At 38.8% G+C, this 26,932-nt stretch overlaps 1 long non-coding RNA gene and 1 pseudogene across 2 annotated transcripts in view; both read right to left on the bottom strand.

The window, feature by feature from the left end:
- LOC112448818 (uncharacterized) overlaps positions 1–26,932 on the bottom strand; it is a 412,466-nt gene that overhangs the window by 167,630 nt on the left and 217,904 nt on the right. The window contains exon 4 of one of the 2 annotated variants that reach the window (XR_009496512.1): positions 18,973–19,456. The exons of the other annotated variant lie outside the window; for it this stretch is intronic. This is a non-coding gene — a long non-coding RNA (uncharacterized lncRNA). Of the gene's footprint in view, positions 1–18,972; positions 19,457–26,932 lie in introns of those variants that run through there. 2 annotated transcript variants of the gene reach the window in all.
- Positions 230–980, bottom strand: LOC785416 (elongation factor 1-beta-like; annotated as a pseudogene).

The raw sequence follows: 26,932 nt of genomic DNA on the forward strand, positions 1-26,932 counted from the left end.
CCTGAAAAAACTTGAAGGTGGCCAGAAGATCAAATGAGACAACATATGTAAATACTCATAAGCTACATAGTGCTATATGAATGAAAGCTGCCACAGAAGAAAAAAACTATGTGAATCAGGCTGGGGTGGGAAGAATTCAAAGCACCAATTGTCAGAGAGGAAGCACTGCACTGTGCAAGACTATTTCATTTTTCGGCATTTCTTTTGTAATATTTTATCTATCTACTTATTTATTTATTTTTTGTCTTTCAAACTTTTATTTAAGGGCACTGATACATGATGGATTTTAGATCTTGTTGAATGCAGCCACATCCATAAACTGTACATACTCATCGAAAGCAGTGATCTGCTCCTCCAGCATGTCTGTCCCAACTTTGTCATCTTCAACTACACACTGTGTTTGAAGTTTTTTAATGCCATACCCAACCGGAACTAGTTTAGAAGAGCCCCAGACCAAGCCATCTGCTTGAATGCTTCTGACACATTCCTCTAGTTTTGCCATATCAGGCATCATCCCAAGGTTTCACATCTAATAAGATGGAAGACTTGGCGACAAGTGCTTGTTTTCTGGCTTTCTTTGACTCATACTGGGCAAGATGTTCTTCTCTTATCCTCTTGGCTTCTTCACTTTCCTCCTCCTCATCAGATCCAAAGAGATCCATGTCCTCATCATCTTTACTATCTGTAGCTCCACTTTCTGCGGTGTCTTCCACATTAGCAGGGCCATACTTGCCCAAAGCTTTCTTCACTCCTGGCAGGCTGGCCTTTTCCTTCTCATAAGATTTGATATGATTATACCAATGGAGGGCATGACATAAGTCAGCAGGTGGTGGCCCGGAGACGGCTTCAAATACTGCCACATCTGCTTGTGATGGCATATATCCCTCTATGTAACTCTTGTCTGCCAAGTAGTCATTGAGCACCTGGAGGCCAGCGGGGCTTTTCAAGTCTCCAAAACCCATGGCGACAACTAATCTAGAACTGGGAGGCAGTGGAGGAAAAGAGGCGTGCAACTGGTCAGCGCTGAGCACTAAGAGGAAAAAAGGCCTTTTGTAATATTTCAAACTTCCTGGTTTATCTGATGACCCTCAACCCTTCTAGAAGCCTCCTCCTAGAATCACATTCTCCATAAAGCTTAAATGAAACTTTTCCTCTAGCCCAATATGCTACTAATTCCACTTAAACCCTAACCGGCATAATGCATTTCTCAGTTAGCATATTGCATGTGTGCAGTTATTTATTTATACACTTTCCTCCCACTAGAAACAGAAGTCACTTGTATTCCTCCCTATTGGCTTGGCACATATTGTATTAGGCATTTAATTCACATGTTCTGAAAAGCTTTAGATGTTCTGCCAGAGCAGAAGTCTGTGGTCTGTCTGGACGAACTAGAGGCTATGTACACATGCTCAGCTCCTCTGAGTTTCCAGCACAGGGTCCCTAGGAGCTATATTGTATTTCTTGTCCAGATAAAGTTCATTTTTGTTGGTGTCATCCTTAAACTAGTCCTTAAACATCCTTAAACTAGACCTGGAGGAAAAAATAATCCATGGAATTTGGGTCCCTGTAATTGTCAGACACAGTGATGATGATTTCAGAGACTGGTCTAAGCTGGTGCAAACGATCCTTGGAGACTAAGAGAGTTTTCTCAATGCTCCCCAAATAATAACTCATAGACATCTACATCCAGCAATAAATTTGAGTACATGGTAGCTTGTATATGATGGAGGAGTACATTCTCCCATCACTCCTTCTTGTCTGAGGAAACAATTTTGTTTCCCAGGATGGTTTGGAGCTGCGGTTTGCATCTCTAGAAGAGTTCTGTGGAAAAGATGAAGATAGAGGACTGCTTTCTCTATCACTCACTGCTGACTAAAAGACATGAGATATCTGTCTTGCAAACCACCTTTCTCAATTTAGTTACACCAGAGAATCCAATAAATGTGTGTTTTATCTACTTAATCTCATGAATTCTATGCAAGCCTAGCCCAGTGGCTGACTGTGACAAGCCATCAGAAATCTCTTTTTAATTTTATATTTCCCCATTTCACAACTGCTTGATAAATGATTGTATCTGACAGCATTTAATCCATGTAAGAGTAATCACTGGCGATGAGGGCTTTGGAAGAATTGTCTGTATACTGTCCTTCTTCTTGTGTATCCCTTTACACAAGATCCCTGCTTTCTAATCAGCAGATACACCGCACACTGACAGAGTCTTTCATTACATGCTCTACTCAGGGCTTCAGTACTTTTTACTGCTGGTACATGATAAACAGTAAAGATGCACCCCCTACTACAAAAACAGATTTATTAATAAATAGCTGACACTTTGTACTTTTGCAGAATATCAAAGCAATTAGTGACAACAGTAGAATGATTTTCAATACCTACAGAGCGAAATATCATATTGATTCAAGCTCAAAGCTTTCTCTAAATAACAGCTAAGGAATTGTCTATTGCATCTGGTCAATTCTTTTAAAGAACAGGTGGTAAAAAAGAAAATACATCAGTAAAACTGCTTCGAATGGTTCAACTGGATATACTAGCCAATTTGCCAATATAGAATAACTAGTAGACTAATGGCACAGAAAATTATTTTGGTTTCTTTTATATCTTATGTTTACACATAGGTGTGTATACATTGGATAAAGAAATGGCAACCCACTCCAGTGTTCTTGCCTAGAGAATCCCAGGGACAGGGGAGCCTGGTGGGCTGCTGTCTATGGGGTCGCACAGAGTCGGACACGACTGAAGCGACTTAGCAGCAGCATCACATTTGTATGTTTATATATGTATTTTACTGGCATGCTTGTATATATATGTATTTTACTCACATATAAACCGATGATAAAGTTCACCATTTGGGGGTTTCACATAAAATTGAGATATTCATTTGATTTAAAAGGTAAAGGAGGATTCACTGTGGGGGGAAATGGAATATTTAGATCATGAAACCTTAGATTCACAAAGTCATGGGACTATGAAGCAGAAGAAATTTAAAGAGATGTACTAGTCTAGTTTTTTCCCTGGGGAAATACGATGTTCTTCTTACCCCCAACTTGTCATGACTCAGGCAATATTACAGATGAAACATCGAAGCCAGGAAAGAGAATCTGATTGTCTAGCAAATAAAAATTTGTGATGGATCAAGAAATCTGCCATCCCCAGTTCTCAGTGCTTCCCTCCAGAGAGTTTGCTTCATTCATTCATTCATTCATTCAATGCCTACTAAGTTCTGAGCACTATTCTAAGTGCTGAGGAGGCAGCAGAGAATTAACACAGCCAACATTCCTGCCTTCGTGGCTCTTTTGCTGCACTCAAAAGAGACAGATCATAAATAAGAAAGGAAATGGTACTTTAAGAAATGAGTAACGCTATGGAGGAGAGCACGGCAAGTCCATTAAAGCACACAGAGGGATGGGGGAGATGGACTGCTGTGTTTTCAATATGATGGCCAGGCAAAACCTCATTTTTTTTCTTTTTTTAATTTGAGTGTAATTGCATTATAATGTTATGTTAGTTTCTACTGTACAACAAAGTGAATCAGCTATAGGTACACACATGTCCCCTTCCTCCTGAGCCTCCCTCTCACCCGCTCCACCCAACCCTCTAGGTCATCACAGAGCACCGAGCTGAGCTGCCTGTGTTATAGAGCAGCCTCTCACTAGCTGTCTATTTCACACATTGTAGTACATATATGTCAATCCTAATCTCCCAGTTCACCCCACCTTCCGCTTCCTATCCTCCTCCCCTGTGTCCACATGTGCATTCACTATGTCTGTGTCTCTATCCCTGTCCTGGAAATAGGTTCATCTGTACCATTGATAAAGTGATGAATAAGTAAGGACCTGAAGAATGAAAAGATGGGAATCACGGGCTCTCTGGAGAGCGACCCCAAGGTGGAAGCACACCTACTATGCTCACACGTGCAAACTGTCTGCTTAGTTTTCCTCAGATTTACCTATTACATTCTATTCCTTTCAACTTCTTCATCAAAACTGTCTTTTCTTGTTTCTGTTGGAGACTAAGATAGCTCCACAAATCATCACCTGCTTCCGTCACGGTTCCGAAGCTTGGAGCTGTGCCATTTTCGAGTCACTGCTTCTGCTTCTATTCCAGCCTCTCTGCATAATTGTCAAACTCCCCCTCTCTTCTGCCCGGGTCATCTAAGGACACTCCACAGCTCCTGGGCCCAGGGGAGTCATACAAATTCTCTCCTGTCACATTCAACACCTGAGGCTTATTTGACCCAATTTCTTCTCTTGACTTTTAGTTCCACCTTATGTCTAATCATCCTTTGAGAGAACAATGAAGGGAAAAGACTGTAGAGCTGCAGGTTACAATGTGGGTTTATACCTTAAGTGGAACTGCAAATCAAACAGACCTCTGTATTTGCCAGCTACGGGTACCCACTCTGTGCTAGGTGTCAAGCTAGATTCTGGGGATTCTGAGATACCTCTGTCCTCAAAGTGTCCACAAGAGATTGCCATAAGCAATGACCATGTGTCTGCAGGCAGCACTGTGGGGCTGCCCACTACTCAGCTCCAGTTCAGTCCCTTCACATAAGAGTATTACTGGGGAGGATGTGTTTTGTATATGTAACTGGGTTTTAATGTGGCCACCACTGTGCTAGGTGTTATATAGCAGAATAAAAAGTTAAAAATGCATGATTTCTCCTACGGAGTTGGCTGCTTAGCTGGTATGACCAATTATTGTATAACTTGGAAAGTTATACAATAATGCACCACAAAAACCACAGTTCAAAATCACAATAAGAGTACTATAAAGTGAAAATGACTGAGTCTTGTCTTCCAACCATCTCTTAAAATTATACTCATCTCCTCTAAGGTAAATCAATAACATGTAAAGGGATGAGCAACATTATGGCTTGCACAAATTCCTATCAGTGATTCTTTGGTTTTTAAAAAATGAGTTCTATTTTTGGATGTATCCCTCTTTATAAATCTAGACTCTAGCAATAAAGTCCTTAAAAGATAGGAATCCATTAGCCGACTTTCATTTCTACCAATAACCTTAGTACTCCACCTACATGTGTATATTTTATTTTTTAATCCTATAAATTCACTATTTGGTAAAAGTTGTGGAAAATGCCTACTGTTGTTCTCTTTGCCATTTAAAAAAAATCTATCTCAGCATACTTTGCCTCTGACCAGCTTTCCTACCTGAGAATTTTACTCTGCCTTTTACGTTATTCATGTATAAGCAACAATGTCACTCTCCATCTCATTTCTGTTTCTTTCCTTCCCCTGCTCTGCTCAGTGCTGTTAGTATTCCTCGCATGTCAACTGCTCCACCAAGGCTTCAGTCCTGTTAAGTTTGAGGTAAATATGTAGTATAATATATTCCGGTATTAGCTTTTCTGGTTGAAAAGCTCTAATGAAAAGGAATACCTGTGCCAAAGCAGGAACATTAAAGTTAGAAATGGAGGAGCAGTTCTGCCTATATGGTAGGCCCAATTTTGCTCAAAAAGATAGGATTTGAATAGGTTACAGTTTCCAGGAGTCATCATTTATTTGCACGCTAACTAGCAAATGTATTATTTATTTATCCTCATGACAAATTATTCTCTCTGATGTGATTTTGAACATCCTGGGCAACATTAAGTCTGAATTCTGATCAGCGAAAACCCAGGATTCTGGGTGCAGAGCCATTATTGCTGCTGCTGTTGCTAAGTCGCTTCAGTCGTGTCCGACTCTGTGCGACCCCATAGATGACAGCCCATCAGGCTCCCCCATCCTTGGGATTCTCCAGGCAATAACACTGGAGTGGGTTGCCATTTCCTTCTCCAATGCATGAAAGTGAAAAGTGAAAGTGAAGTCGCTCAATCGTATTCAACTCTTCGCGACCCCATGGACTACAGCCTACCAGGCTCCTCCATCCATGGGATTTTCCAGGCAAGAGCACTGGAGTGTGGTGCCATCGCCTTCTCCGGCCGAGCCATTATTAGCTTGTCCCTAAAGCAGCAGATATGGTGTAGGATCTTCAGGGGACCACATCTTTCTAATGATCCTTCCACGCAAATCCCAGTGGTTGGCCCTGGTTGATAAGTCAGATCCTGGAGCAGATGGTAACAAGTTTCCTTTAGAACGTGGAAAAATCCTGATTTCCCTTATTTATGATGCTACAAGAAGAGACATGGAAGCTCCCAGAAGGAAGCAGTAGGGACTCTGGACTTCTATTTATGGGAAAGGATCATCCATTTAAAATTCTGGTGCCTCAAAGACAGAAATATAGATCAATGGAACAAAATAGAAAGCACAGAGATAAATCCATGCACCTATGGACACCTTATCTTCAACAAAGGAGGCAAGAATATACAACGGAGAAAAGACAATCTCTTTAACAAGTGATGCTGGGAAAACTGGTCAACCACTTGTAAAAGAATGAAACTAGAACACTTTCTAACACCATACACAAAAATAAACTCAAAATGGATTAATGATCTAAATGTAAGACCAGAAACTATAAAACTCCTAGTGGAAAGCATAGGCAAAACACTCTCCGACATAAATCACAGCAGGATTCTCTATGACCCACCTCCCAGAATATTGGAAATAAAAGCAAAAATAAACAAATGGGACCTAATTAAACTTAAAAGCTTTTGCACAACAAAGGAAACTATAAGAAAGGTGAAAAGACAGCCTTCAGGATGGGAGAAAATAATAGCAAATGAAGCAACTGACAAAGAATTAATCTCAAAAATATACAAGCAACTCCTGCAGCTCAATTCCAGAAAAATAAATGACTCAATCAAAAAATGGGCCAAAGAACTAAACAGACATTTCTCCAAAGAAGACATACAGATGGCTAACAAACACATGAAAAGATGCTCAATATCACTCATTATCAGAGAAATGCAAATCAAACCACAATGAGGTACCATTTCACACCAGTCAGAACGGCTGCTATTCAAAAGTCTATAAGCAATAAATGCTGGAGAGGGTGTGGAGAAAAGGGAACCCTCTTACACTGTTGGTGGGAATGCAAACTAGTACAGCCACTATGGAGAACAGTGTGGATATTCCTTAAAAAACTGGAAATAGAATTGCCTTATGATCCAGTAATCACACTGCCGGGCATACACACCGAGGAAACCAGAAGGGAAAGAGACACGTGTACCCCAATGTTCATCACAGCACTGTTTATAATAGCCAGGACATGGAAGCAACCTAGATGCCCATCAGCAGACGAATGGATAAGAAAGCTGTGGTACATATACATAATGGAATATTATTCAGCCATTTAAAAGAATACATTTGAATCAACTCTAATGAGGTGGATGAAACTGGACCCTATTATACAGAGTGAAGTAAGTCAGAAAGAAAACACCAATACAGTATACTAACGCATATATATGGAATTTAGAAAGATGGTAGTGATAACCCTATATGTGAGACAGCAAAAGAGACACAGATGTATGGAACAGTCTTTTGGACTCTGTGGGAGAGGGCAAGGGTGGGATGATTTGGGAGAATGACATTGAAACGTGTATATTATCATATGTGAAATGAATTGCCAGTCCAGGTTTGATGCATGAGACAGGGTGCTCAGGGCTGGTGCACTGGGATGACCCAGAGAGATGGAATGGGAAGGGAGGTGGGAGGGGGGTTCAGGATGGGGAACACATGTACACCCGTGGCGGATTCATGTCAATGTATGGCAAAACCACTATAATATTGTAAAATAATTAGCCTCCAATTAAAATCAATAAATTCATATTAAAAAAATAAAGTTCTGGTGCCTAAAAATCACTCAGTGTTTATTAAGTGGGTAGGTTAGCATCCTTTTACTAATACCTTTATATACCTTTTAAAAAAGTCAGCTTTCCCTCATTTTACTTCATATTTCAAAGTTTTTAGCAAAGCTCAACACAAATTTGGAGTTCACATTGTGGCCCTCCAACCCTCTTGGCCCTGCGTCGCCCCCATGTGGGCGTGGGGCCTGTTTATGTGTTATGAAATGTGTATCTCCATTTCAAGTGTTCCTGTGCACAATCATAGAGAGCATGTTTTCCTCAGTCCTAAGAAGCTGCCAAGTGCCTTTGATTTTTGAGGAGTGGAGGACAGCTCCCAATCTTGCACGTCACGCATCCTTTGGGGGCTCTGTCTGTCCTCTCCACTTCCCACAGTTTTCTCTCTCAAAACACTTTAGTCTTGTGGGCTAGGGAGACCAATGGTTAACCAAATGGTGGATTTTTATGACTCAAAGGAGGAAGAAGGGCTGGAGGTACACTCTTCGCCTGCTTATAAATATCTTCTATTAATCAGGTTGACAAATTTTAACTGAGAAAGTATTCTTTGCCATTTCCTGTACTAATAAGCTCCATGGGCATCTTCAAAAAGCTTTCAATCAGTTATAGAAATATACATGTGAACGTGACAAGCAGGCTCACCCATGCCATTATTCCAGGGATTTAACCTGCCTTTAAGTTCTCACTTTTCAGCCACTTCATCATAATTATTACTCCTTTTTGTATCCTCTTATATCTCCTAAACTGTGGTGCTTCAAATTTGATGCAGCATGCCTACAGATGGCTGACAAATGTAACTTAAGATCTATTTCTTTAGATTCTACTATTCATCCAAGAAACACGTGTTAAGTACCTATTAGGCTTTGAGGGTAAAATGAACTCAGTTCTAGCCTTTTGTTCCAGATGTTCATAACTAGTGGTGGGACAAAAGAGATAAGCATGAAACATGTGAACACAGTGTAACAATAGAGGTGGGTCTCATCTGAGGCCGGACAAGGTAGAACAGTGTGTGTATGTGTGTTGCAGAAGCTGATGAGGCTGCATGGCAGATTTGGAAACTGAACTGTTCCTTGGAGAAATCTGCAGGACAGAAAGAGGCTGTAAGTTTTACTGCCTCAAACAGCATGAGGCCTTAATGTGGCAGTATTAATTGCCGTAGTTTAATGAGATATATATTGATGGTATCCTCTCGTGATTTCTCACATCTCTCTCAAAACAGGTTCTATATAATATGATATCACCATTCAGGATAGTTAAAGTGACAGTTTTATCTTCTAAGCTTGTTGCCCTTTCTCTTGGCATTTTTAAGGATATTATTGTTGGGCTAACAGGTGAGACCACTGAGCAGTATTCCCACTTGGTTTGGGAATACTGTGTAATTGCTAAGGAAGAAGCCTGTATTAATTTAACAAGCACAGCCTAGACTCTAAGCTCTACCCAAGGCTGTGGAAGCTGCTATTAGATATACAAGAGAAGGAGACACAGGCCTGATGGGACCAGAAGAAACACCAAACTAGGGCCCTTGATGTTGAGTTCAGCCTTGGGTCTTGCAGTGACTCATGTTATCACCTTGAACAGATCATTTAAATCTCCTCAAACTCCATTTTCTCATCTATAAACTAGGGACTGTTATTTTGGCCTACCTTCACAATAAGGTTACTGTAAACATAAGAACTGTTACAGATATACAAAAGGTGTTGTAATTATTGAAGTGTTCCCCAATTTTTTTTTCAGATTTCAAACCTACTTGCATAAGAGTGGAAAAAATTTTATTATCCTTATGGATAAACTTTTCAGTTGGAAGACACACACAAACACACACATATATATATATATATATATATATATATATATATATATATATATTATATGTGTATACATATATATTCAGTTTTATAGACATATAATTCACAAGTCTATAATATATATTATATATACATACATATATATATATATATGAATGAAATGACTGGAAATCAATTCTAAGTTTAAATTTAATTAATATGCCAAAGCAATGACAGCTTCTGGAATTGCTAACAGATACGAAAGTATAAGAATGAAATGCGTGAGGAGAATGATGCCCAGAATCCTTCCTGGCAGACATACAAATCCATTCAGGCCTCAGGGGAAGGAAAGGGAGATGGCTCACTGCACCAAGCTAGAAAAACATTCTACTGGAGCCTGAGTCACTGTGCTGTGGTTAGTGTCCCCATGCCCTTTCATAAAATATGTCCCCAACATAGTGTCCTCATGCCCTTTCATAAAATAACCTGGATAAAGAAGTCAGCAGCCTTCTAAGAGGCATCTGTTTCATGTGCTGAGGATGGCTATGTTATTGGATGAACAAGGAGGGAAAAAGGTTTACTGCAGAGTGATTTTATAAGGGCAGAGTCACCTCAGTTACAGACAAGATTTAACAATCTGAAGTGAATTCATTATAACACTATTCACTTAGAAACAAAAATGTCATTTCTCATGACCCAGTAAATGAAGTGTAATTACTGAAAGCATATAAATGATAGAACTGAAAATGTTCTCCTCCTGATCATGCTTATGACAAGAAGCAATTTCACATATCTAAATCACTGATAACCAGGGAGAAACACCCTGAGACAGACCAAACACTTTGGACAGAATGTCGACAGTAAAGATCATGCTACATACTCAGTCTTCTGAGAGATCTAGAGCTTTTTTGACAACTGCTCAAACTCTAATGTGAGTTTCACGCCCTCAGGAAATATTTAACTCACTTTGAAATTTATTTGCAGCGATAGAAACCTGGGAATATTACTGAAAACGCCTAGGATGGCCCCTGGCCTTCTAAGCTGAGCTTTGACCTGTTTAAACTTAACCAGTCGCCTCCTGCCACTCTTTCCTTTCAGAGACTTCAATCCTCTGTAACGTAAAGATCATAAACAAACAATCCTCTGATTGCTTCTAATGAAAACATTTATAAAATTCTTCATATAACAGTCAAGTGAAGTCAAGTATGCCATTCTGTGCTTACCCAGGAACCACCAAGTCAGTCTTTCGTCTCTTTCAGCTTTGGACTACTGAATGCTCAATTTTTAAGCATTATTAGAAAAAAGATCATTCTGTGAAGCACTTCTCCCAGAGAAAATCTTGCTAAATGACTTCTTATTCTTAAAATGATGCCAATTCCTTTCCTAAAAGTGTATGCACCATTCAATGATATATGATTAGAAATTATGAGGCCAATTTTCCAAAGGTGTTTCTTCATTTGCATCAGCAAAAAAAGAAGTACTTATAATTGTCCATGCAAATCAAGGACTTTCATATGCAAATACTTATATGTGAATGTCATTATGCTGCTCCAATATACGGATTGAAGTTTTAATCTATTATACAAATAAATGTGTAAATATGCATTTGTATTTTTCGTTAGAAAAGAAGAAGTGTCCATACGTATAACTATTGATAGAAACAGAAAGGAAAGAGCCAGCAAAGGTCACCTGTTATATTCCAGATGACGCTATTTTCACCAGTTAACATGTTACCAACAGAACTGCTTCTTTCTTCTCACCCTCATGCCCTGTTACAGAATCTTGATCATGAATCCAGACTTCAAGTTTTATTATGGTCAATTCACTCTGTGGAACACAGTCACCCTTACTTTGCATTTTGGTTATCAATGAGTCTACCCATCCTCCAGGCTTCTAGATGTACCTGAACTCCATTGCTGTTTGAGTTGGATTCCCAGTAGATGTCTCAACGTAATATAAATCAAACTGTGCAACTGATTCTAGGGAAGTGGTGTTACTTGTTCTACTTAACTAGAAGCCAAGTTCCAGTCCAACTGAAATGCATGGTACATAAATGTTTACCCAAAGCTGCCTCATCTGTCATATATTTTTGAGAAATTACAATTACCCCAGGGGGAAGAATTTGCAAAGGGACAATCTTTTGATCTAAAAATATAACCCATGTGACCAACACAAAACTAAAGACTTGTGTACCACCATAATAAACTAATAGCTCTCACCTTGGGGAACCTTGTCCTCCACACAAAAAAGCAGTACAAAGAGACAGATCTATTTACTGGAGAAGATGCTAGTACTAACTGACAAGGTGGCTCATTTCAGTTTGACCCAGAGAGGATATTTCATTTTAGTTTTACTCAGAGAGGTAAATTATGCAGGGCTGTCAAACCAGGAACATTTCTCCTACTTTCCCCCATTCTCCCAACAGACAGCAAAAACTAATGACTGGAATAGATTTGCTTCATTTGACTACAGATCATATCCTATCTTATATGAAATCTGAAAAAGAGAAAGATTTACAAGTGACAACTAGTGATCCTCTTACTGGAAAACATAATGATATAAGCTGTGACAATATTTTCAATCTGAGAGTGTAGCTTATGATCTGGATAATTATATTTATCTTGCTTTCAGGGGCAAGAAGAAGCTGGGATGATGTGACCTAGATGAAAGATATTAAAATTACTAGAACATTTAAATGGTTTAATAGGGACAGCAAGACAGAATATTGAAGTAGCAGACATCATTAGAGCAAGTCACAGCATAGTGGGAAAAAAATGGCTAATTCTAGTTGCAAAGAAAACTGACAGGTCCACAGGTTACATTAAAGATTCTGGGGTTTCTCAGAACTGTTGGGGAAAAGTGAAAGGAAGGACCAGTCAATGTGCAACTGCTTTTGTAAATGTTGCTGCTGCTAAGTCGCTTCAGTTGTGTCCGACTCTGTGCAACCCCATAGATGGCAGCCCACCAGGCTCCCCCGTCCCTGGGATTCTCCAGGCAAGAACACTGGAGTGGGTTGCCATTTCCTTCTCCAATGCATGAAAGTGAAAAGTCAAAGTGAAGTCGCTCAATCCTGTCCGACTCTTAGCGACCTCATGGACTGCAGCCTACCAGGCTCCTCCGTCCATGGGATTTTCCAGGCAAGAACACTAGAATGGGGTGCCATTGCCTTCTCCATTTGTAAATGTTACTGAAACACTATCCTTATATGCACACTGGTGTAGCCTGAAGTATATGCATTGCAATAACAGTAATATTCCCAATTTCTATCCAATCAGTAAAATTAAACCTTTCAAAGCACTTTCATGAATAAAGTAACATTACTAATTTTACTGAAATTTGAAAGTGTTCATTGGACATTCAGACCTGGTCCTACTTCAATCACATCTCACCCTGGGCAACAGGACAAACAGTTGTAATTGGTTATTGCTTGAAGAGCCACAGGACTTTATGAAACTCTGTGAATGTAAAAGTTCATAAAAAATATTGGGGAAAAAACAGCAAAAATATCATTTAATAATTTTATTGAACAGAAAAACTTTCATTGTTGCACCTTTTCCTGAGGCAGCAACACTGGTCTATTATCTCATAAATCTGGGTTGGAAGCCACAAAGCCCTGCGTGGGTGGGAAATAACAGGGTTAGAATAAAATCAAGATCAGATGGTAAAGGAAATGCATGTGTTCGTCCTTTCAAAGGGGCCTACTGGAGAAACACAAACACAATGTTGAATCAGATATCATTCTGCATAGACATGTGCATTTTTCATCACAGTGAGAGACATTTGTATTATGGTATCTCAGAGGTGATACAAACAAGTGAAGTGAGTGAAGTTGCTCAGTCGTGTACGACTCTTTGCAACCCCATGGACTGTAGCCTACCATGCTTCTCCGTCCGTGGGATTCTCCAGGCAAGAATACTGGAGTGGGTTGCCATTTCCTTCTCCAGGAGATCTTCCCAACCCAGGGATCGAACCCAGGTCTCCCGCATGCAGGCAGACGCTTTACCATCTGAGCCACCAGGGAAGACAATTTCTGGTTTCCCAAGTAAGGGCTTCCCAGGTGGTTCAATGGTAAAGAATCTGCCTGCCAAAGCAAGAGATGCAGGAGATGCGGGCTTGATCCAAGATCGCGAAGATCCTCTAGAGGAGGAAATGACTCCAGTATTCTTGCTGAGAAAAGAGGAACCTGGTGGGCTATGGTCCATAGCGTCACAAAGAGTTGGACGCTACTGAGAGGCTGAGCATGTACAGACATAGTGTGATATGCTTGCTTTCCATGAAACTAGGTAAAGCCATCAACTCTACTTCACTAACTTAAGATGGGAAAATAATAGAACTACAAAAATACGGAGCAAAGCCTAATCTCCAGTGTCTACAGAACCTCCCCCTCTTTTTACAGACAGCTATGGAGATATATAATTTATCATCCATTCTTGTCATTTAAGTAGATGCATTCAGATAATTTCCCAAGATTATTCTTAATGGAACTGTAAGAGTGTCAGTCAAAAATATCATAAAACCCAGTGTTAATCCCTCGTCTAATACAAGTTAAAAGGGAGTTTGATCTTGCATGCTGCCAACCAGCCCCTAGCCCTGCATTGTGCTCTCCCTCTGATTTCCATCATAGACAATTTTATCTCTTAGAAGAGTATGAAGTATAATCACATTGTAATACAATAGGGGGTGTGTGTACTTGCAAGCAAATACTTATCTTTGGGAAAAACCTCTCTGGATCTTACACCCTACTGGGACTGGCAGGCCCACCAGCTCCTGCCACTCAGCACAAATACATCTCAGCATCAAGCAGTTAATAGATACTGACACATGAAGCGCTTTGCCTTAATAGATCTATACTTATATCTAGCTTGTTTCAAGTTCAGTTTGCAAGGGAGCCTTATCCTGGTTGCTATCAAATATGCTACTTACCCTGCCATTTTCACCTGACAGCACCTGATGGTACAGATCTCATTTCAGTGAAACCCACAGCTGCCTTTCCCACTCACACAAGCCTTCTGGGCCATCACATTATCATATCTATACTCGTACTGTTTTCTGGTTTTTTCCCCTCATCTCCTGGCCAACCTTACTTATCTCCAACACTGAACTCAAACGTTGCCTCCTCTGCCAACCCTTCCTTGATCTCAATACTCACTGTGCAGTTGACAACATCATCTCTTAGAGAGGGCATCCCTGGTAGCTGAGTTGGCAAAGAATCTGCCTGCAATGCAGGAGGCCCTGGTTTGATTCCGGGATCAGGAAGATCCATTGGAGAAGAGATAGGCTACCCACTCCAGCATTCTTGGGCTTCCCTAGTGGCTCAGCTGATAAAGAATCTGCCTGCAATGTGGAAGACCTGGGTTCGATCCCTGGGTTGGGAAGATCCCCTGGAAAAGCGAATGGCTACCCACTCTAGTATACTGGTCTGAAAAATTCCATGGACTGTATAGTCCATGGGGGTCACAAAGAGTCAGACATGGCAGAGCGACTTTCACTTTCTCTTAGAGAACTGCCTTGAACACATTTCAAACAAAGCACTTGTGATGCATTTTGCCTTTATTTATTCCCTTGTCTCTAATGAGTATTTAAGGCCTCTGAAGACAGGAATTGGGATGCATCTTTGTACTCCTAGCACAAAGTATTATGCCTATATCTAAGTGCTCCGTACATGCATTTCCATGGAATCTTTGCAGAAATGTTATATTGTTTAATCTATTAGAATATATTTCTCTATTCTATTAGAATTTAGTTTTAAAGAGAACACATAAACTAAAATCTGTTCACACTGACAACCATTTTTCTGTATCTTGTCTACCTTGTCTATCTTCATGTGTGTGTGTGTGTGTGTGTGTGTCGTGGTGGTGGTGGTGGTGATGATGGTTTACTTCTGAGTCGTGTCCCACTCTTGAGACCCCATGGACTGTAGCCAGCCATGCTCCTCTGTCCGGAATTTCCCAGGCAAGAATCCTGGAGTGGGTTGACATTTCCTTCTTCAGGGGACCTTCCCAACCCAAGGATCCAACCTAGGTCTAAATTTTCATGGGCTTCTCAGGTGCCTCAGCAGGAAAGAATCTGCCTGCAATACAGGAGACTTGGGTTAAATCTCTGGGTTGGGAAGATCCCGTAGAAATCCCCTAGATTGCCTGGGAAATCCCATGGACAGAGGAGTCTGGCAAGCAAGCTACAGTCCATGTGGTCGCAAAAGAGTCAGACATAACTTAGTGACTGAACAACAGTGATACACACACATTCATAGCATTTGTTCTCAAAGTTTTTCAAAATTATTAATTGGTTCCAAATAGCACAGTCAACTTAGCAGGGCAATATGGTGAACTCTGCAATCACAGATTTAGTCCCAATAATAAATATTACAAACCCTGTAGTAAAAGTCACTCATCAGTTATCTAAAAAGTACAATTTTGTGTCCTGTCACTTCACCAAGTGTCTGAGTATCATTGTGAAGTAATTATGAATAAGCACATGGTCTCATTTCCCTTCCTCTTCCCTTTGTAAATTAACTTAGCAAACACTTGAGAGCCTACTATGTTTCATATGCCACTAAATTAGAGAATCAAAAATTAATAAGACAGAGTCCCTGTCCTAAAGGAGCTCATTTTTCAGAAAATGAATTTTATCACAAAAGTATTATGATATGTATGATGAGTAGTCCCTGTTCTAAAGGAGCTCATTGTCTATAAAAGGAGTTTATAGACACAAATATTCATTATGGTATCTATGATGAGAGTTATGATGAAGATAACACAGAAACCAAAGTGCAAGAAACAAGGGAACTTCAGGTGTGCCTTACCATTATAATCCCTTGTAGATTTCTGAGAATAATATCTATGTGAACCTTCTCTTTGGTTATTAAATGTACCTTCCAATGATACCAAAAAATCCTTTATTTTCACTAAAATGGTAGTCTGCATGCTAAGTCTCTTTAGTCATGTCTGACACTTCGCAACATTATAGACTGTAGCCCACCAGGCCCCTTTGTCTATGGGATTCTCCAGGCAAGAATATTGGAGTAGATTGTCATGCCCTCCTCCAGAGGAATATTCTTGACCCAGGGATTGAACCCACATCTCTTATGCCTCCTGCATTAGCAAGCGGGTTCTTTACCACTAGCGTCACCTGCCTATCCAAATGATAAAATAACATTTTATCATTTGGATAAATGATATTCTCTATTCTGTTCTATATTCTGTTGGATATTCTATATTCTGTTCTATGTTCTATATTCTGTTGGATATCAAGGCATTATCTCCACCTTATTTAAATCTATGAGGTTTCTTACCGCATGTTATTTTAGTTAATCTAAATACTCATACATTATTTGCATTGGTTGTCGCATTAGATGGATAATGAATAGATACTCTACTCAATTTAATACTATTGTCTGACTGAAACAGTTTAGCTCAAGACAGTCAGCCACAACATGAATGACTATTTGTCCAGTATTTCTCTTAGGAAGTCTAGCAGTAGAGACACTATCAATATACGAGTGGCATCCAAGTTTATAAAGCTGATGACTGTCTCAGTCAGCTCTGGTGGTGAGTCTTGGGCCAGCTCCACCAGTTGGCTCTGCAGGGGTAAGACTTGCATGTGAAGGGATTTTACATAAGAACATCTATCCTTGGGAAAAAAAATAAATGCAGCAGTCAATGGAAATGTGTATGTGACCGCTTGTAGTGTGTATGAATGTGTGTGCATAGATGGTTTTAAGCACAGAGAGAGATATTTGGAGTCTAACTAACACCAAAGGTTTGAAGAGTTTGGAAGGAGAGCAGAACCTGCCATATGGTGGTATAAATTAACCACTGACAGTGCTTGGATTTTATGTTCCCTCTAAAGCTTGAAATGTGGGAAGGAAAACTATGGTTAAATGGCTATGCAGACAATTTTAGCGACAGCTTCTAAAACTGGTAACTCAGCTTCTGTTCCATGCTTTCCTGCAAATCTTAAGCATTTTTGCAACAGAAAAAAAAGTTCATAAAACTTAAACTATCATTTTGGGTAAGCTAAACCCAAGTGTGGCCATTTCATTTCATCTATTTGACCTTTTATGAGGACAGTTATTTACTTCAGTATTCTTTCTTGTTCAGAGACATAGCATAATGATATTAAAGTGGTCTGGCTGGGTTTGAGTTCCTGAAAATAAGAGATTTGGATATGCAGTAAACATTCTGAATTAGTAATCCTTCTCCAACCAACAGCTAATACTGAGAGCTGAAATCAAAATGGAAATGCTGGCTAAATCATTAACCACAATTCCCTTACTTTGAATAACAGCTGGAGTCTGTCCTAAGCAACATGAGGTCTATAGATGTGTCTAGAAACTGTCAGAAACTGGCATGTATATACAACTTGTTCCACTTTATCTCCAGGGACCCTAAGTCTTGTTAGTTAATCATTCTCAGTTGAAGACCAATTATCTCCAGATTATGTCTGTTGTATACTCTTACAAGAAACACACCAAAGCCATTAACTTACATTTGGGAATGTCTGAGCTGCACCAAATAACTCTCCTTTCCCTATTTTTTCAGTTAATTCATTAATTCAATAAAGTTTAAGAGTTCGCTACAAGCCAGAAATTATGTTAGGTACAAAGAAAACAAAAATCTATAAAATTCTACTGTGATGAAGTGAGGTCAGCAAGTCTTCCCAGTAAGCAACTATGAAGATGTACAAAACTTTCAAAAAAATAAAAAAACTTTAGCACTCTGGAAATTGATCAAAAGCATAGGAAAACAGAAATATTTATTTATTAAAACCATCAAACTACAATTGGGAACAATAAGAATTTGTGATGTTCTTCCCTAGGACTGATCCTATTCCTGGTTCCTCAGTGTGATACTCAACCAGGTGGAGCAGGCCATGAAAAGCAGTAGCCATATTGATACTGCAAGGGTATAGGTAATCACTTGACTTGGAGTGTTGCTGCTATGGGCTCGCAAACTAGCTGCAGGTATTAACAGAGATTTCTAGAAGATTAGGTGGTTATGTAAAGCTCAATAATTTCTCCGTATATCCTGGAAAGAGCCAAGGCTGTGTGCACATACACTAGAGTGGGTGCAACCCACTAAAATATCCCTAGCTGATAGAACCTCAACGCATGAACAGAGGAGACATGAGAGAAACTATCATAAAATTAAAGCAGGAGAGAGTTGAAGTCAGTCTAAGCCATGAATGTAGTTGACACACAGACTCATCAGCAAAAAAAAAAAAAAATTGAAGACATTGGTTTGAGATATTTGAGCACAATCTCTTAAAATATCTGTCTCTGAAGACACAGTCCAACATTTTGCAATCTTTTTTTTTTATATATATTTTTTAAACTTTACATAATTGTATTAGTTTTGCCAAATATCAAAATGAATCTGCCACAGGTATACATGTGTTCCCCATCCTGAACCCTCCTCCCTCCTCCCTCCCCATACCATCCCTCTGGGTCGTCCCAGTGCTCTAGCCCCAAGCATCCAGTATCGTGCATCGAACCTGGACTGGCATCTCGTTTCATACGTGATATTTTACATGTTTCAATGCCATTCTCCCAAATCTTCCCACCCTCTCCCTCTCCCACAGAGTCCATAAGAACATTTTGCAATCTTAAAACTAAAAAATGGAAAAATAAAACTGATCAGAGATGTCAATGACTATACATTGCAGGGGAGAAAGTTTTCACAGATTTTGTCCAAAGAAGTTAAATTTATTAACATGAAAGTAAAAGTGTTAGTTGTCCAGCCATGTCTGATTCTTTGTGACCCCATGGACTGTAGACTGCCAGGCTCTTCTGGCCATCTCCAGGCAAGAATCTGGTGATTCTCCAGGCAAGAATACTGCAGTGGGTTGCCATTCCTGTCTCCAGGGGATCTTCCCAATCCAGGAATCAAACTCAGGTCTCCTGCATTGCAAGCAGATTCTTTACAATCTGAGCCACCAGAGAAGTCCATTTATGAACATAAAAGTAAATAAAAACAACAATCCTCAAGGAGAAGGCTAGATCAGAATCACTAGAGTCATAACAATATGGTATCTAAAATGTCTAGTATTAAAAAAAACATTATGTGCAAAGAAAAAGAAAGCATGATCCATACTTAAGAACTAAAAGTAAAAGCAAAAAACTTCTAACACATAATGTTTCTGAGTGTTCCCTAATGCTGAAGGTAGCAGAAAAAGTTGTTCAACTAACTGTGATAAATTTGTTCAAAGAACAACAGGAAGTCATGTTTAAAGAATTAAAGAAAAATATTAACAAATCAATGTTAACAAATGGAGTATCTCAACAACAAAAAATAGAAATTATTAAAAAATTAAAATTCTAGAATTGAAACAATATCTCAAATTTTAAAATTCACTAAAGGAACATAAAACTATATTTGATATGGCATAAGTAAGAATCCCTAAGCCTAAATACAGAGCACTAGAAATTAATCTGAAGAACTCAGTACAAAAAGATGAAAAATGAGCAGTCTCAGATATATGGAACCACAGGAAGCAAACCAACAGATGGACAATGAGAGTCACAGAATAAGCACAAAGAGTAGAAGGGGTTAAAAAAGTGACCCAATAATAACAAAAATATCCTAAATTGATGAAAATTAATACTCTACAAATCTGAGAAGCTCAACAAAACTCAAGTAGGATAGACACAAGAGTCATACCTAGACATGCCATATTCAAATGATTGAAAGACAAGGAAAAAGAGAAATCTTGGAAGCAGCAAAAGATAAACAACTCATCACTTACAGATGAACATAAAGGATGAATAGCTGATTTCTCCTCCAAAACAATGGAGTTCAGAAGATATTAAAATGACATATTCAAAGAGCTAAAAAGGAAAAAAAACTAGACATACTTTAGCTATACTTCAAGTTCTGTTTGCGAATAAAGCAATAGAGTCAATATTACAAAAAAGCAAGTTACACAGTTTTTTTTTTTAAGTTTTCTAGGGCACATAAAGGTTCAGTTCAGTTCAGTCGCTCAGTCGTTTCCGACCCTTTGCGACCCCATGAATCAAAGCACGCCAGGCCTCCCTGTCCATCACCAACTCCCGGAGTTCACTCAAACTCATGTCCATTGAGTCAGTGATGCCATCCAGCCATCTCATCCTCTGTCATCCCCTTCTCCTCCTGTCCCCAATCCCTCCCAGCATCAGGGTCTTTTCCAATGAGTCAACTCTTCCCAAGAGGTGGCCAAAGTATTGGAGTTTCAGCTTCAACATCAGTCCTTCCATTGAACACCTAGGACTCATCTCCTTTAAAATGGACTGGTTGGATCTCCTTGCAGTCCAAGGGGCTCTCAAGAGTCTTCTCCAACACCACAGTTCAAAAGCATCAATTCTTCAGCACTCAGCTTCCTTCACAGTCCAACTCTCACATCCATACATGACCACTGGAAAAACCATAGCCTTGACTAGATGGACCTTTGTTGGCAAAGTAATATCTCTGCTTTTCAATATGCTATCTAGGTTTTGGTCATAACTTTCCTTCCAAGGAGTAAGCGTCTTTTAATTTCATGGCTGCAATCACCATATGCAGTGATTTTGGAGCCCAAAAAAATAAAGTCTGACACTGTTTCCACTGTTTCCCTCTATTTCCCATGAAGTGATGGGACCGGATGCCATGATCTTAGTTTTCTGAATGTTGAGCTTTAAGCCAACTTTTTCACTCTCCTCTTTCACTTTCATCAAGAGGCTTTTTAGTTCCTCTTCACTTTCTGCCATAAGGGTGGTGTTGTGTGCATATCTGAGGTGATTGATATTTCTCCCAGCAATCTTGATTTCAGCTTGTGCTTCTTCCAGCCCAGAGTTTCTCATGATGTACTCTGCATAGAAGTTAAATAAGCAGGGTGACAATATACAGCCCTGATGTACTCCTTTTCCTATTTGGAACCAGTCTGTTGTTCCATGTCCAGTTCTAACTGTTGCTTCCTGACCTGCATATAGGTTTCTCAAGAGGCAGGTCAGGTGCTCTGGTATTCCCATCTCATTCAGAATTTTCCACAGTTTATTGTGATCCACACAGTCAAAGGCTTTGGCATAGTCAAGAAAGGTTATGTTGCCCTATACTATAGTGTATTAAGCATGTAATAGCATTATGTCCCAAAATATACATACCTTAATTAAAAAATACTTTATTGCTAAAAATGTTAACCATTATCTGAATCATCAGCAAGTCAAATTTTTTTTGCTAATGGAGTGTCTTACCTCCATATTGAAGGCTGTTGACTCGCCAGGGTAGTGGTTGCTGAAGGTTGAGATGGCTGTAGCAATTTCTTAAAATGAGACAAAATTGAAGTTTGCCACATCAATTGGCTCTTCTTTTCACAAACTATTTCTCTATAGCATATAATACTGTTTGATTACCTTTTACACACAGTAGAAATTTTTTCAAAATTGGATTCAATCATCTCAAACCCTGCCACTGTTTTATCAACTAAGTTTATATAATATTCTACATCCTTTGTTATCATTTCAACAATCTTCACAGCATCTTCACTTGGAATAGAGTCCATCTCCAGAAAACACTTTGTATATTCATCCATAAGAAGCAACTTCTTACTCATTCAAGTTTTATCATGAGATTGTAGCAATCCAGTCACATTTTCAGGCTTCACTTCTAATTCTAGTTTTCTTGTTATTTCTACTATTCATGCAGTTGTTTTCTCCACTGAGTTTTGAACCCCTTCAAGTCACCGACAACAGCTGGAAACTTCTTCCATATTCTTGATAATGTTTACACTCTGACCTCTCCCCATGAATAAAAAATGTTCTTAGCATATAAAATGATGAATCCTTTCCAGAAGATTTTCAATTTACGTAGCCCAGATTCATGAGAGGAACCACAATATATGGCAGTTATAGCTTTGTAAAATGCATTTCCTTAATAATAAGACCTGAAAGTTGAAATTACTCCTTGATCCATGGGCTACAGAATAGATGTGTTAGCAAGCATGAAAATGACATCCATCTCTTACAACTCCATCAGAGCTCTTGGGTGACCAGGTGCCATGTCAATGAACAGCAATATTCCAAAAGGAACCTTCTTTTGTTGGCAATAGGTCTCAACAGTGAGCTTAGAATATTCAGTAAACCATACTGTAAACAGATGTGCTGTCATCTAAGTTTTGTTGTTCCATTTATAGACCACAAGCAGAGTTAGATTTAGCATAATTCTTAAGGGCACTAGAAATTTCAGAATACTAAATCAGAACTGGTTTTGATGAAAGTCACCAGCTGCATTAGCCCCCAGTAAGAGAGTCAGGGGCTGAGGCTTTGAAGTCAGGCATTGACTTCTCTCTTGCTGTGACAGCTCTAGATGGTATCTTCTTCCACCATAAGGTTGTTTCATTTACAATGAAAATCTGCTGTTTAGCAGGGCCACTTTCATTCATTACGTTAGCTAGATCTTCTGGACAACTTGTTGCAGCTTCTACATCAGCACTTGATGCTTCACCTTACATTTTATGTTAACAAGACAGCTTCTTTCCTTAAACCTCATGAACCAACCTCTGCTAGTTTCAAACTTTTCTTCTGCAGGTTCCTCATCTCTTTCAGCCACATAGAACTGAAAACAGTTAGTGCCTTGCTCTGAATTAGGTTTTAGCTTAAGGGAATATTGCGGTTAGTTTGATCTTCTATCCAGACCATTAACATTTTCTCCATATCAGCAATAAGTCTTGTTCTTATCATTTGTGTATTCATTGGAATAGTACTTTCAATTTCCCATAAGAATTTTTCCTCATCAGTCATACCTTCCCTGTTTGGCAAGAGAGCCCTACCTTTTGCCTATCTTGGCTTTTAGACATTCTTTCCTCAGTTTAATCATTTCAAGATTTTGACTCAAAGTAAGAGACATACACCTGTTCTTTTCATTTGAACACTTAAAGGCCACCATAAGGTTATTAAATGACCTAATTTCAATAATGTTGTACCTCAACGTAGAGGCCTGAGGAGAGGCAGCAAGACAGGGAAACAACTGTCTGGTCAGTGGAGCAGTCGATAACAGAAAATATTTACTGATTATGTTCACCATCTTATGTTGGTATGGTTCATAGCTCCCAAAACAATTATAAAAGCAACATCACAGATCACTATAACAAATGTAATAATAATGAAAACATGTGAAATACTGTGAGAATTACCAAAATAGAACACAGAGACATGAAGTGAGAAAATGTTGCTGGGAAAAAAGTATCAATAGACGTTCTCAAAACAGGGTTGCCACAAACCTTAAATTTGTAAAAAGCACAGTCTCTTCAAAACGTTCTGAAGAAAAGTCCAATAAAATGAAGTAGGCCTGTATATAAAGCACATGTTCTATATGCAGCAAAATTATCATTCAAATATAAAGCTGAAATACATATATTCACAGATGTACAATGACTGAGAGAAAATTCATTTCTAGCAGACTTAAAGTCACCAAAAATACAAAAGGAAATCTTTCAAGCTGAAGGGAAGTGACACCAGAATGTAGCTCAAATCCAAAAGAAGAAATGAAGAGCACTGGAAATAGTAAATGTTTTGCTCTAGAAATGTATATTTTATCATTTTTTTCTCTTAAAATTTTCAAAGACAAAAGATTGAATAAGAGCAAAAAATAAAACTTTTTATGTTTATATGATAATGCATAGTTTTGTTATATAACAATATAGAAATACTAGCCAAAAAAAAAAGGAATGAAAGGAGCTATATTGGCACAGACATTCTGTATTTTACTGAAATTAAGTTAGTATTGGGCTTCCCTGATGGCTCAGATGATAAAGAATCTGTCAGCAATGCAGGAAATCTGGGTTAGATCCCTGGGTCTGGAAGATCCTCTGAAGAAACGAGTGGCAACCCACTCCAGTATTCTTGCCTGGAGAATCCCATGGACAGAGGAGCTTGGTGGGCTGCATTCCATGGGGTTGCAGAGTCAGACATGAGTGAGCAACTAACACTTTGCCTTTTAAGTAAATATTATTTTGAAGAAGGCTGAGATATGTTCAAAATATATATTGTAATTCTAAGAGCAATCGCTAAGTGAATAATAATGTATGCTAAGAAAACATCATCTTTCAGTATCCTATCTTTTTGCCTTTTCGTACTGTTCATGGGGTTCTCAAGGCAAGAATACTGAAGTGGTTTGCCATTCTCTTCTCCAGTGGACCACATTTTGTCAGAACTCTCTACCATGACCCATCCTTCTTGGGTGGCCCTACACGGCATGGCTCATAGTTTCATTGAGTTAGAGAAGGCTGTGTTCCACGTGACCAGATCGGTTAGTTTCCTATGATTGTGGTTTTCAACCAATCTGCTGCAGTCCATTGGGTCACAAAGAGTCAGACACAAGTGAGCAACTGAACTGAACTGAAGAAATCAACATAGGAATTAAAACAACAATTGTAAAATATTGACTTTCAAAATACAGCAAACAATCCTGAGGAAAAAGAATAAGGCTGGAAACATAAACTTCCCGGACTTCAGACAATAATTCTAAGCTACAATAATCAAAATAGCATGGTATTGACACAAAAATAGACATGGATTAATGGCACACAATAAGAGAGCCCAGAATTAACCCATACACCTGAGATCAATTAATCTTCGACGATGCAGTCAAGAATACACAACAGAGAAAAAAGAGCTTCTTAGGCAAGTGGCGTTGGGAAACCTGGACAGCCCACAAGTAAACCAAAGAAGTTAGAACTGTCCCTCACACAGTATACAAAAATAAGCTCAAAATGGCTTTAAGACTTACATGTAAGATGTGACACCATAAAACTCCTAGAAGAGAACACAGGCAGAACATTCTCTGACATAAACCATACGGATGTTTTCTTAGGTCAGTCTCCCAAGAAAATAGAAATAAAAGCAAAAATATACAAGTGGGATCTAATCAAACTTACAAGCTTTTGCTCAACAGAAGAAACCATAAACAAAAGACAACCTATGGACTTGGAGAAAATATTTGCAAATGATGCAACTGACAAGGGTTTAATTTTCAAAATACACACACAGCTCATACAGCTCAACTAAAAAACAAACAAACAACAGAATCACAAAATGAGAAGACCTAAACAGACATTTCTCCAAAGAAGACATGTTCCAACAGGCACATGTAAAGATGCTCAGCATTACTAATTATTAGAGAACTACAAATCAAAATTACAATGAGGTACTTCCTCACATCAGTCAGAATGGCCATCACTAAAAAGTCTACAAATAATAAATCCTGGAGAAGGTATGGAGAAAAGGGAACCATCCTACACTATTGGTGGGAATGTAATTTGGTGCAGCCACTATGAAAAACACAGTATCAAGGTTTCTTCAAAAACTAAAAATAGGGGTACCGTACGATCCAGCAATTCCACTCCTGGGCATATATCTGGAGAAATTTTTAGTTCAAAAAGATACATGCACCTCAGTGTTCATAACAGCACTATTTACAACAGCCAAGAATGGAAGCAATCTAAACATCCGTCAACAGATGAATCTATAAAGAAGGTGTGTCACACATATACAATGGAATATTAGCCATAAAAAGAATGAAAGAATGCCATTCCAGCAACATGGGCGGACCCGCGAGTATCATACTAAGTGAAGTTAAGTCAGAGAAAGACAAATATCATACATTATCACCTAAATGTAGACTCTAAAATATGAAGCAAAGAATTTATTTACAAAACAGAAAATAGACTCACAAACATAGGAAACAACCCTACAGTTAACAAAAGGGAAAGGATAAATTAGGAGTTAGGGACTAACAGATACATTCTACTATATATAAAATAAAAAACAAGGTCCCATTGTATAGCACAGGGAACTACATTCAAGATCATATAATAAATTATAATGGAAAAGAGTTTTTTAAAAGATAGTAAAGAAAAAAGGGGGAACAAAAAAGACAAATGATAAATATATAAACTCTAGAAGTAAAACTGAACATATATTAAATGTAAAGAGTCTATATAACTCCACTCAAATATGGAATGTCAGACTGGGTTAAACACCAAACCCACTAAATGCTGTCTATAAGGGATACATGTTAGACATAAATATACTGAAAATAAAATAATAGAAAAATAACATACAAACAGTGAGCATAAAAAAGCTGGATGGCTATATTCACATCACACAAAATTAACTTCAGACAGGAAATATTAAAAAGGTGGACATTTGATAACAGTAAAAACATTATCAGTGATTAAAATAATTAAAATTATAAATGCATATGTGTGTATTAGTCACTCGGTTATGTCCAACTCTTTGGGACTCTATGGAATGTGTAGCCCATCAGGCTCCTCTGTCCATGGGGATTCTCTAGGCAAGAATACCGGAGTGGGTTGCCATGACTGAGATCTTCCCAACCCAGGTATTGAACCCAGGTATCCTGCATTG

Source organism: Bos taurus, chromosome 11, assembly GCF_002263795.3.
Source record: "Bos taurus isolate L1 Dominette 01449 registration number 42190680 breed Hereford chromosome 11, ARS-UCD2.0, whole genome shotgun sequence".
NCBI lineage: Eukaryota > Metazoa > Chordata > Mammalia > Artiodactyla > Bovidae > Bos > Bos taurus.